The sequence below is a fragment of the Coturnix japonica genome, chromosome 1, assembly GCF_054131305.1.
Source record: "Coturnix japonica strain WE chromosome 1, WE-NBRP24, whole genome shotgun sequence".
NCBI lineage: Eukaryota > Metazoa > Chordata > Aves > Galliformes > Phasianidae > Coturnix > Coturnix japonica.
This window is the reverse complement of record NC_140663.1, coordinates 96,390,476-96,403,731: the sequence shown is the minus strand read 5'-3', so window position 1 is coordinate 96,403,731 and position 13,256 is coordinate 96,390,476. Positions and strand designations below refer to the sequence as shown.

The 13,256-nt window shown below is 45.5% G+C and overlaps 1 protein-coding gene across 14 annotated transcripts in view; it reads right to left on the bottom strand.

Annotated features, from left to right (window-relative positions):
• The window catches only part of LOC146762588 (intersectin-1-like), a 69,497-nt gene extending 56,286 nt beyond the window's left edge, over nucleotides 1-13,211 (bottom strand). For 12 of the 14 annotated variants that reach the window (XM_085528582.1, XM_085528605.1, XM_085528625.1 and 9 more), the window contains exon 1: nucleotides 13,077-13,211. The gene's annotated coding sequence lies outside the window, so the exon portion shown is untranslated. Of the gene's footprint in view, nucleotides 1-12,467; nucleotides 12,570-13,076 lie in introns of those variants that run through there. The other 2 variants (XM_085528589.1, XM_085528610.1) reach the window with 1 other exon arrangement.
• Between the last annotated feature and the right edge of the window lie 45 nt (nucleotides 13,212-13,256).

The following is a 13,256-nucleotide window of genomic DNA, read 5'->3' as shown; positions in this document are numbered from 1 at the left end:
TAGGATAATACAGCATTTTCTACTAGACACATTCCACTCCCAAGTTGTGAACAGACGTAACAGGTCCCATTAAGCAGCATATTATGAGAAGTGGGGTGACCTCATTGCAGCCTTTCAGTACCTGAAGGGAACCTACACCCATGAGGGGAGTAAACTCTTTGAAAGGGCTGACAATAGCAGGACACGGGGAAATGGTTTTACGTTAAAAGAGGGAAGATTTAGGTTGGCTGTTAGGGGGAAGTTCTTCACTAGGAGAGTGGTTAGGCCCTGGAACAGGCTGCCCAGGGAGGTTGTGGATGCCCCGTCCTTGGAGGTGTTCAAGACCAGGTTGGACGGGGCCCTGGGCAACCTGATCTAGTAAATGTGTATGTTTGGTGGCCCTGCCAGGCAGGGGGGTTGGAACTACATGATCCTTGAGGACCCTTCCAACCCAGGTCATTCTGTGAAGTGTGGGACAGAGCAAGAACAAGATTGTTAAATTAATTACCACTGGGTTTCTAGAGGAAATTAATTTTCCTAAAGCTCCAGTGCTACTTTCTGTCACTCTAAGGCACTGGGACACACACGTTTCCAGAGAAGCAATAACAAAAATCTCTTACCAAATCAACTTTACCTTCTCACATAAATAAGCGATATAGTACCCACCCATAGACAGAAAATTACAAGAACATGCCTCAGCTCTTATCTGCTTAAATACAGTTGCTGACACATTCAGAACCCAAGTACTGAAAGCACTCCTTGAAATGTTCAGCTGTTTTAGCGCAACTTTTAAGCAGGAAACACCAAATTATGCAAGCAAAAATTCCAGGAAAAAATGCCAGTTCATGTGCTCTAGGAGGAAAAAAGCAGCAGCAGCAAGTAATCCTCAAAGCCTCTCAGCAAGCACTGCCAAGAGATGCACTGACATTCTAGACTGAATAGACCATTTATACTCCTGCTTTTTCTTTTTAATCCTCCAGTTAGCAATGGCCAAGCCAACTGTCCTGAGCTGCAGGAGTTCACATACATAGAATTCATGTTTTTTACTTCAAAAATCTCACTAATTATTTTACAGCCGCTATAACTTTCTGTTCTTAAATGCTAAAAACGTGACAATAACAGAGAAAAGCACAAATAACTGCCATACACATTTCTCTGTCTACGCTGGATGTGGTGCTCAGGGACATGGTTTAGTGGAGGGCTGTTAGTTAGGGTAGTATGGTTAGGTTATGGTTGGACTGCTGTCATTACTTTAGCCTTCTGAATAGCTCCTGATGGTCTGGCAGCCCAAAATAAGGCCTTAATTGAGTCCTCAAGAAACGTCATTGCCAGCAGCCAGAACACTGACAAATCATGCAGTGTTAAAGTCCTCAGAGAACTGAAAGTACCAAGAGGAACAATCAAGTTGAGATGGACGCAAGGAAACTGAGTAACAGTGAAAGCACAGGCATTACCAAGAAGATGCAGTGCCTCAAGACAAATGTATATAATATATATAATTTAATATAATATAATTTCTAATATAATTTCTAGGGGGAAGTTCTTCACTAGGAGAGTGGTGAGGCCCTGGAACAGGCTGCCCAGGGAGGTTGTGGATGCCCCGTCCTTGGAGGTGTTCAAGGCCAGGTTGGACGGGGCCCTGGGCAACCTGATCTAGTAAAGGTGTATGTTTGGTGGCCCTGCCAGGCAGGGGGGTTGGAACTACATGATCCTTGAGGTCCCTTCCAACCCGGGTCATTCTGTGATTCTGTGATTTAATTGTTGGGAAATATGAGGAAGAAACCTACCGTCTAACAAGAGCAATGGAAGAAAAAGAAAAACTTTCTCAAGTAGCACATCACAACTACAAGTAGGAAAGGCACATGATGGGAAACATCAGACCACACAGAGAAACCATCAGGTCTCCTGTTCTACTTACCTGTTCTCTTATTTCAGGCTATTTTGAAGCTTGCAGAGTTTTTACGAGTCCTTTTGGAAAAATTCATTTCATTTCTATTAAGAAAGCTATCAGATGGCTTCTAAACTGCTTAGATTATTAGGACATAACAAGATATATCTGCCTGAATACATTACCAAACAGGCATTACAACAGCACACCAGTCACAAGGTAACACACATGGACAAACTTAACAATTGCCTACACTTGAGGTTGTTCATTTTTTCCCAAAAAGTAAAATAGCTTTGCTAGCATATCAGATCTTCAATATTTCTCTTTTCCAGATGATTGCACAAGTCAATTTAATTGAATCCTGGAAACGATTCCCTTTGTGAAAGGGTCAGCTTTGGAAGTCAGCAATTTCAGGTTCATACAAAGATCATACAAAGACTGGGAGATGGCAACTGTTCCAAGTGATCCGCAACAGTTGCAAGACAGAAGTAATTTTGTTACTGGTTTAAGTCCAAAGTGAAGTGTTGCAGACCCACTACGGAAACCCAGTTCAACTCCATTTCTGACATAGTTATCTCTAGGTTGGCGGATCAACTAAACAGACACACAAAGATGCAAGAAAGAAAATAAGCCGTAACACTAAAATGCTACAGCCGGGCCAAAAATGTGAGTAATCAGATACACGGTACCAAAGGTCACAGCATCCACCAGCGGTGCTGCTCATGCGAGCCATTGAAAAACAGTAATAAAGAAGTCCCACAAAAGGGCACTAAGCCAGAATCTCCCCAAGAGAGAAGGAACTCAACACATTTTTTCAGTTACCTTGCCAATAACCTCCCCACTGTATTCAACCCACTAAACATTAAAATCTGGAAGAGATATAGTGATTCTATAGCAACCAGCTGCTGAGATATTTTTTCAAAGAGAATAAACTGAACAGAACTGCCAAATACTTTCCCAACAAATTTAGTCCATTCCTAGTGGGAGCAGGAAAGTATGTTCATTGCCACGATTCAAGATACAGCGTAAATCTGAGGTCATTAGAAAACTGGGGTTATATAAACCAAATCAGACATTCAGGAATAGGTAAATACACAAATCATATCATAGAATCATAGAATGGCCTGGTTTGCAAAGGACCACAACGATCATCCTGTTGATTATGTTCACCTTCTTCCATTACCTAGCACAAGGATAACAGCTGAACTCAACAGGTAGATGTTTAAAACATCATAATTAAGACAGAGTCCCATTTTTCCTCTCCATCTACGTTCCTTGCAGCATAATCCTGTTAACCAAGTGCTTCATTTCTTTTCCCCAGCTGTAGAGCACAGCTCAACTAAGTAACCTGGGTACCTCTACAGAATTATAGAATGACTTGGGTTGGAAGGGACCTCAAGGATCATGAAGTTCCAACCCCCCTGCCTCTACTTCAGGGAGATCTCTGTGAATCTGGGGAAGGATAATAAAGCACAATAATAAACCTCCACATAAAAAGGAATTTCACAAGGTTTTTCATATACAGCTTTCCTAAGTTTCATTTCTGCATACAAAGTTGTGCTGTGTCAGCGTTCTGTATTCATGATGCTGACATGTTTTTTCAATTTCAGTCTGGGGGGGAGGAGGAGGGACATTACTTTTATTTTTTAAATAAGGGCATGAGATTTCTGTCACTTCTCAAGCAGAACACCACATTTTGATGCTAAAGATCTCTATTCAAGAGATTCAGCATGAAGTTATTTTGTGTATACATTCAGGAAATATACTTTAACGTAGCAGCCTCCCTGTCCCATTCAGCCTGCACTCTGCTTTTTCTAACAAATCCCTGATGGTTTAACTAAGAACTGGATCAAGGTAAATCCTGGAAATGCAGGAACCTGGCACCACCCTAATGAATTCAAGAAACTCTAGGAATTAAGCATCTTCACCCTCTTCCAGTACCTGAAAGGTGCTTACAGTGAGAGTGGGGCAGGTCTCTTCTCACTAGTGACAAGTGACAGGACGAGGGGAAATGGCCTCAAGTTGCACCAGGGCAAGTTTAGGTTGGATGTTAGGAAGAACTTCTTTACAGAAAGGGTAGTTAGGTACTGGAATAGGCTCCCCAGAGAAGTGGTTGTGTTTAAGAGCCGTTTGGATGTGGTACTTAGGGATATGATTTAGTATAGGGTTGTTAGAGTTAGGGTACTGGTTAGGCTGTGGTTGGACTTGATGATCTTCAAGGTCTTTTCCAACCTGGGTAATTCTATGATTCTATGATCTTCAGTAGGGATCCCCATCTTCCTTGGTTCTATGGTATAGCTCTTTCCTGCTCAAAGCACATAGAAAAAGCAGAAAAATCTAGAATGAACGCAAAGTGATTTCTGAAGCTTCATGCAACTTCTGATCACAGAAACATTATCATCTATCAGAACCAATTCCAACTGGGAAGGGGAAATAATCCTCTCTATTACACAGAAGCACTTGAAAGAAAGCAAAAGAAAGAAAAAAAAGTAACACAATAGGCAGAAGGTTTATTATTCAGCTATCAATGAAGCCTACCAAGCACCCAGAAACAACTACCAGCTGAAAAGACTACAGTCTTTCAGCCTGCTGAAATTTCAGCTAGCATGTCATCCCTGGAACACGTTCAAATTCCTCAAGCCAGCAACTAACAAGAGCCAAAAACACCAAAAGGTCAAAGCTCTGTTCCTCCTAGCCCTGCCTCCTAGCTAGTGATCAGACCAGTAAGGAAAATAAATAATAAGAAAATAGAAAATAAAAATCAACTTATTCCTGCTGTTCTCAGCCTTACAGTTCACCTTCCTCAGCAGGAGCTCTTCCTCTATGAGGACAGGCTGAGGGAGTTGGGTTTGTTCAGCCTGGAGAAGAGAAGGCTGCGGGGTGACCTCATTGCAGCCTTTCGATACCTGAAGGGAATTTACACCCAGGAGGAGAGTAAACTCTTCGAAAGGGCTGATAATAGCAGGACACGGGGAAATGGATCCAAGTTGAAGGAGTTGATTTAGGTTGGATGTTAGGGGGAAGTTCTTCACTAGGAGAGTGGTTAGGCCCTTGGAACAGGCTGCCCAGGGAGGTTGTGGATGCCTCGTCCTTGGAGGTGTTCAAGGCCAGGTTGGACAGGGCCCTGGGCAACCTGATCTAGTAAAGGTGTATGTTTGGTGGCCCTGCCAGGCAGGGGGGTTGGAACTACATGATCCTTGAGGTCCCTTCCAACCCGGGTCATTCTGTGATTCTGTGTGTGATTCTGTGAGCTCAGAAGGCTGCACCAAGACAGGGCAGCAGAGTGGAACTAGCCCAGACTCAACCACCTGCCCATGAAATCTGGAGTCCTAATATTGAAACATTCTTTGCTTACTTTCAGCAGGAACTGTAAAAAACAACAGAAATAAATGGAAGCGTCTAAATACCCAGAGACGCTACATCACATCAAAAGTAGCCTCTGCTATACAAAGGCTGCATTCAAACTAAGACGCTGTAAAATCAGGTGATGTTCACATGAACCAGCTGATGGCAAGCTTCTCCTTGTTGCTGTAAAGGAAGATTTCATCAAATATTTTCAATCTGTCCCATTTTCCTCCCAAACACGTTTAGCTCTTGCTCTGGGGGCATTAAGACAACCCGACACTAAGACAGCCAGACTCACACACACACAAGAACACTGTATTGATTTTATTAACCCACTATTGCTTCTTTTCCTTTTTATTCACACACACCAAACACCACCATCCGGCCCTGAACTACAGGATGCCAGGATAAATCTGGCTTTATTAATGAATGGAGTTTAAAACCTATTAGTCCACAGTCTTCACCAAGATGAGAACTGGAACAGGCTGCCCAGGGAAGTGGTGGAGTCTCCTTCTCTGGAGATATTCAAGACCCGCCTGGACGCCTACCTGTGTGATGTGGTGTAGGGAACCTGCTTTGGCAGGGGGTTGGACTCCATGATCTCTAGAGGTCCCTTCCAACCCCTACAATTCTGTGATTCTGTGAAGATCTTCCTTATAGCATAATCCAAATCTCAATTAGAACAAGGAGATAGAAATAAAATTGCTAGATTTCTTAGAATAAGAATTGGATGGTGTACCTAAGTATCAAGTTCTATATAAAGCTCACAGAATATATCAGGTAAGTTCCGAAAGAGTTGGTGGGTTGTTTTTTTCTCCATTTGTTTCTATGGAGTGAGGGAGAGTTGGTTGTTTCAATTCAGAAGATAACCTTACTTATGTAACAACCCAGACTTGTTCTTAAGTAATCACGTTCTTGTTTATAAACTCTAAAATAGAAGCAGATTAAACTCTTTGAGTTCAATTCACCCAACTAGTTAATACCAATCATCAGGTGTTAAAGAAGCCATGCAAGAGCATTTGCCCACATCCTCAAGATGTTTCTTTTCCCCTTCTCCCTCCAAAAAGACTCACACAGCAAAACCGACTTGCATCATCTACATGCAATGAATGCAAGTTCTATGCAATGCCATCAGATTTAAGCATTGAGTTTAAATAGTACCACCAGACATTCTTAGATCTTTCTTAAGGAATTGGTCCATTTCCTCATTTGATACCTTCAATTCAGCACTCGGTCCGGAGGATTTCATATTTTTGTTTCACAAGAGTGGATTCCAGTTAGGGTGCACAGTTCATCCATCTATTCTGATTGTGCAAAAGGGGGTGACTAATCAATCTACAAAGCATGGAACGGTTAAAGAGAAAACGTTGCACAAGCCTTAATGCCATTCAGATTATTCCGGTAAGAACAGAATGAAACATCGCCTGAGCTGGGACACTTGTTATGAGCAAGACTGGTTCAAAGATTATAAAAGCATAACCAGCGGTAGGAGTCCACAACTTTGGCTTCTCATTGACTATAGAGCTCTCCTTTCAAAGTCCAAGATCACAGAATCACAGAATGACCCGGGTTGGAAGGGACCTCAAGGATCATGTAGTTCCAACCCCCCTGCCTGGCAGGGCCACCAAACATACACATTTACTAGATCAGGTTGCCCAGGGCCCCGTCCAACCTGGCCTTGAACACCTCCAAGGACAGGGCATCCACAACCTCCCTGGGCAGCCTGTTCCAGGGCCTCACCACTCTCCTAGTGAAGAACTTCCCCCTAACATCCAACCTAAATCTTCCCTCCTTCAACTTGGATCCATTTCCCCATGTCCTGCTATTGTCAGCCAACTCCCTCAGCCTGTCCTCATAGGGGAGGTGCTCCAGCCCCCTGATCATCTTTGTGGCCCTCCTCTGGACCCTTTCCAAAATCTCCATATCTTTTTTGTACTGAGGGCTCCACACCTGGACACAGTACTCCAGATGGGGCCTCACAAGAGCAGAGTAGAGAGGGACAATCACCTCCCTATCCCTGCTGACCACCCCTCTCCTGATGGAGCCCAGGATCCCATTTGCTTTCTGAGCTGCCAGAGCGCACTGCTGGCTCATGTTGAGTCTCTCGTCCATCAGGACCCCCAAGATCACCCTCTTTGTATCACACCACCGCTGCATGAAGGGATTTGAGCCAGGAGCTGACATTCAGACTACCAACAGCACCAACGTGGCTTACTTCTCATCACAGGCAGTCAAAGCTCATCCTTAGTGCCAGCATTACACCACACAAACAAGGAAATGGCATTTATCATCTTCCCCTGCCCACAATATCATCGTACAGATTGCCAACACTCCCTGAAGCAATATCATTTTATTGGTAGAAGTGCCGCTCTGCTACACAGAGGCTCGAATCCCGGGGGTTGGACTCGATGATCTCTAAGGTCCCTTCCAACCCGCACGAGCCTGTGATACTGCGATTGGATCCTTTACTACTACAGTGCAAACTATGCTGGATTCCAAAAGAGCTACCTAAATGATACTGTTTATTCTCTTCAGTTGACAAAGAGCTCATTCTAACGTACAATCATCTCTTTTATCTACACAAACCACTTGAGGAAAATAATTAAAATTTAGCCAGTAGATTCTTCAGAATTTGCTCTTTGCAAACCTTCACCCAGAGTTACAGCATCACTTAAACTCCCATTTAATTTTTCCAAGTGCAAAAATGCTCCTCAAAGTCACAGTATCGCAGTATCTCAGTCTCGTGCGGGTTGGAAGGGACCTTAGAGATCATCAAGTCCAACCCCTGGGATTCGAGCCTCTGTGTAGCAGAGCGGCACTTCTACCACTTGCGCCACAGGGGGGTCCAGCAAATCTTGAAAGCTGCCAATATTTGACTGTATTAAAAGGAAAAACTGAAGTTAAAAGTAATTCAGGAATGCAGCACATGCAAATTTAAGAGTCCACTGTCCTGCAGAGCAGCACGACAGAGACCTAAAACAGGGACCAATTCCTCCAGTTGACCCTACTTAAACCTCTCCTACAAAGCAAAACCAGGTAACCAAGCTTCTGTCTAACTCTCCTCTCCATGAACCCTGGAATCCCCCACAGAAGCTGCACGCAGCTGAAAGCCATATGCCTGCGAGGAACTCTTCACAGGTGCATCTATATTTGGTGACATTCTCGTCAGCTCTCAGCCCAGCACGGCTACAAGCACGTGCTCATACAGAACAGCTTGCAGGATCAGGGATTAACAACGTGAAGCCGATGGCTAAACAGTGTAATATAACTGGAACGAGGCAATTGAACGGATCTGCTCAGCCTTTATCTTCTTTCTTTTCCCACCATGACCTATTAAAAACTTTAATATATTAAACATTGCCCCTTACAACCAGATTTACAGACCGACCCATATTGTGTTGTGCTTGTGAATTTCAAATTGTTACATATGAAGCTACAATAAAGTCCATGAAACCTGTATTTTTACAGTTATGGCCTTTATTTATTTTTTCTTTTTAATAAAGAAAGGGTGACTGGAAAACACAAACTTAACTACATTGTACCTTTAGAGTTTTCAGATCAGTTGTATATTAAAACCTAACCTACAAGCACTACATATCCAAAACACAAAGTGTAATATAATATGAAAACAGCCATCTTTGATAAGAACCATAGAGTCCTTAGGTTTGGAAGGGACCTCTGAGGGCCATCTAGTCTAATTCACTGCAATGAATGGGGACATGACAGCCAAATCAGGTTGCCCATGGCCTGACCCAGCCTCACACTGAAAGCCTCCAGGGACAGACCATAAACTACATCCCTGAGCAACCTGTTCCTATGCCTTGCCACCCTCACTGTAAAAGACCTTCTACCTGTATCCAGCCTAAACCTCCGTTCGTTGAGCTTAAAGCCATTTCCCCTTGTTCTATCACCATAGACCCTGCTAAAGACTCTGTCCCCTTCTTTCCTGTAGCTCTCCTTTAAACACTGAAAGGCTGCTATCAGGTCACCTCGGAGCTCTCTGTTCTCCAGGCTGAACAGCCCCAGCTCTCTCAGCCTGTCAAGCATCAGAATGTCTCTGCATAAACTCAATTTGATCTTTTCAAGTTACACACGCAGCTGACTTTGCACAAAACTTGTTCAGCTCAAAAGGCATCCAAGTAATTTCAGGGCCTGTTTCAGCTATGCTATTAGTACTGAGAAACGCAAGGGAACACAGAATCACAGAATGGCCTGGGTTGCAAAGGACCACAGTGATCATCCGGTTCCACCCCCTGCTATGTGCAGGGTCACCAACCACCAGCCCAGGCTGCCCAGAGCCACATCCAGCCTGGCCTTGAATGCCTGCAGGGATGGGGCATCCACAGCCTCCTTGGGCAACCTGTTCCAGTGTCACCACCCTTTGAGTGAAAAACTTGCCCCTAATATCTAACCTAAATCATACCATGAAGCCAATGATTTTCAAGGATAGTCACTGGGAATCAGAGTTGGGAATTTTAATTGCCAACTGCAGTATATCAGGACATACCTACAGCAACAATGTCATTCAGCAACAATCAGTGGTGTCCTGCATACTATGCTTTAATTTCAGAGTGCTCTTTAAGGCAAGGCAACTACTTCTGGCACATATACCACACTGAAATGTTGGCACCTCATAGGAGAGTTTTATGCATACAAATAGTGCATCATTAGACCTCAGACTAGCCCGAAGTTCTAATTGTCTACTCTACCAGCCAATTTCATGCTATGCAAGTAAAAACAAAACCAACTCTGGGCGTAGGGGCCATTTCAAGTTCAGCAGCTGCATTAAGTACAATAGCAACAAGCGCTCAATGTTCCTGGCCAACTACGGGCTGTTTTGGCTTTATTTTAATGGTAAAAAGTTCTCGTCTCTTTGCTTCCATGCAGATTAATTTCGGAGACATCCCTGCCTGAAATACATACTACAAACAAATCCTCCCGCTGAAGGTTTATTCTCCTCCCCCCATTACTAAAGGCAACACAAGCACTTGTTCAATGCTGGTAACTCTCGATGATGATCCTCTTCTCTCTCCTCAAACCACTGTCGAGACTTTCATTTAAATTCTTTGGTTTTTAACCTCTTCTATCACAGTATCACAGTCTCGTGTGGGTTGGAAGGGACCTTAGAGATCATCAAGTCCAATCCCCGGGATTCGAGTCTCCTCTGTAGCAGAGTGGCACTTCTACCACTTGCACCACAGGGGGATTCAAACCCGGGCAGAAATGCTTATTTTTCCTGGTGTTATCCTACCGAAAGCTAAAATTACAATCTATGCTTACAGCACAAAGGTAGATTTGTCATCACCATTCACAGTGATTTACTTGCTAGATTCACATTCTTTCCTGAACCCAAATCTAAGCTAATTGCGTGATTAGAGGTATTAACAAGCAAGTATGCACATTTCCCACCAGCTATAACTACAACAGCAGCAGACAGAACAGGCACTGAGGGTCACTGGTTTATTTGGAGACACCGGCTCTTGCTTTACTGTATCTCAATAGTCATTCCCTGGGCAACCTGATCTAGTAAATGTGTATGTTTGGTGGTCCTGCCAAGCAGGGCGGTTGGAACTGCATGATCCTTGAGGTCCCTTCCAACCCGGGTCATTCTGCGATTCTGTGATTCCACCAAACTGGGATACAAAGGAAAATTAAAGAAAAAAACCAAAACTCTTCTAAAAACCAACTTATCTTACTGTCTACGGTTCCAGATATTACAGTGGGAACAGCAGAACTGCAAGAATTTAATTCGTGGTTTGAGAAGGAGCAAGTGCAAAGAGCAACCCGCTCGGCTCAGATGAAGCCTGAGCCTAACGAACACACTGGAGAAACTGTTCGGAAACAGTTCATCTGTACGAAACATGACCCCTGTAAGGCTGCCAAAAGCAGTCAGGGCATACAAGTGCTAATCACGCGAGCTCCAATGGTCCAAGCTGATTGCCTAAATGTGGATGACCGTCTAGATTAAATGTAAAGTTAATGCAAAGAAGGCAACCATTTTCCTTACAGCACATCTTACCCCCCCCCCCCCACACACACACCAAAGACAAAGACAAATACACCCCTGGCTGCTGCAGCTGGGAGCCTGAATATAGCTGATATAAGGCTACTCCTTCAATATCATACCCTCCTAATGGGGGCTTGGGAACAGCAGCACACGCATTTCACAATGGAAAGAACTCGGTAACCAAAGCTCACTACGCTATATACAGCATCAGGTTGTAAGCACTGAGAGAGGTTACAGGTGACTAGAAAGAAAGGGCAGAAGAAAAGATTAGGGCCAAGTGTGCAACATCACTGCACAGTCCGATACTCTCCAGAGCCATCAATATGGACACCAAGAGTTTGTTTATTTGACTGAGGAGAAATTGCACGTATCTGGAGGTTTCCTTGAAATACTTTTGTGTTAAAATACTTAACTATCACCTTAAGCATATATTGCCATATGAGATATGAACAAGCAACGTACCTTACAGCTATAGGGCAGGATCCTGAATTAGAAGGGACCCATATCACAGAGTCACAGAATGACCCGGGTTGGAAGGGACCTCAAGGATGATGTAGTTCCAACCCCCCTGCCTGGCAGGGCCACCAAACATACACCTTTACTAGATCAGGTTGCCCAGGGCCCCGTCCAACCTGGTCTTGAACACCTCCAAGGACGGGGCATCCACAACCTCCCTGGGCAGCCTGTTCCAAGGGCCTAACCACTCTCCTAGTGAAGAACTTCCCCCTAACATCCAACCTAAATCAACTCCTTCAACTTGGATCCATTTCCCCGTGTCCTGCTATTGTCAGCCCTTTCGAAGAGTTTACTCCCCTCCTGGGAGTAAGTTCCCTTCAGGTACTGAAAGGCTGCAATGAGGTCACCCCGCAACCTTCTCTTCTCCAGGCTGAACAAACCCATCTCCCTCAGCCTGTCCTCATAGGGGAGGTGCTCCAGCCCCCTGATCATCTTCATGGCCCTCCTCTGGACCACTGAGTCAAACTGTGGGCTCCACACAGCACCACCCAAAATCAAACCCTTCATCTGAAAGCTTTGTCCAAATGCTCCTTCAACTCCTGCACTCGGGGTCGTGCCCGCAGCCCTTCACCTTTGGTGAAGAACCTTTTCCTGACATCCAATGGGGGAAAGAATGGCATAGGAGAACATGCTGTTTCCTTGCCCTAAGGAGCACCGCACCGTCACATTCGGGATACCACTTCTTTTAACGGGAAAAAAAAGTATTCATTCAACAAACGCTCCCTTACTCACATCCATAGAACCGGTTTCCTTATCACAACACCCACGCCCCACGGGGAAAGCCGAGTTCAAAACACGAGCCGAATCACCGTTCCATCCCAAATAACGGAGAGGCTGAATCAGAACAAAAGGAAAACCAACCCGGAAAGTTACCGGCGGCAACGAGAAACGATGGACGGAGCAGCGCCGTGCTCCCCCCGCAGTCCCTCTCCGTGAGCGGAGAGACGCTGCCCCCGGCCCCCCCTGCAAAGCGAGGCGCGATGGCTGCCGTATGACCGAGCCGCGCACACGCCAACCGGCACCGCATCGCCCCGCTTCCCAACGCCCAGACACCGCCGCAGCGGGGAGAACAAATAAAACATAAATAAAATAAATAAATAAATTTTAAAAATAAAAGAGAGGAAAAAAAGATAGATAGAGAGAAGCCGGCGGGCAGCGGCCGCTCGGTGGGCTCCAGGCACCGCGCGGGGGACACGGAGGACGAAGGGGGCAGCGAGGCGCGTGTCAGCCCGGCCGCATCGGGCGGAGGCGCCGCGGGGCCGGGGGCAACGCCGACCCCACCGCGACGGAGCGAGAACCGGCGGCTGGAAGCGAGGCGGTCCCACCCCCCTCAGCCCGTACCTCATATCTGCGCGGGCCGCCGGGCCCCGCTCACACCCATGGCGACGGCGGGGGGGATGGAGGAGCCGGAGCGGCGCCCGCCACCGCCTCCGCCAGGCGCACCATCCCCTCCCGCTGCCTCCTCAGCCGCCGTCTGCCGGGCGCTGAGGGGAGGAGCCCGCACGGCGCTCGCCCTCGCAG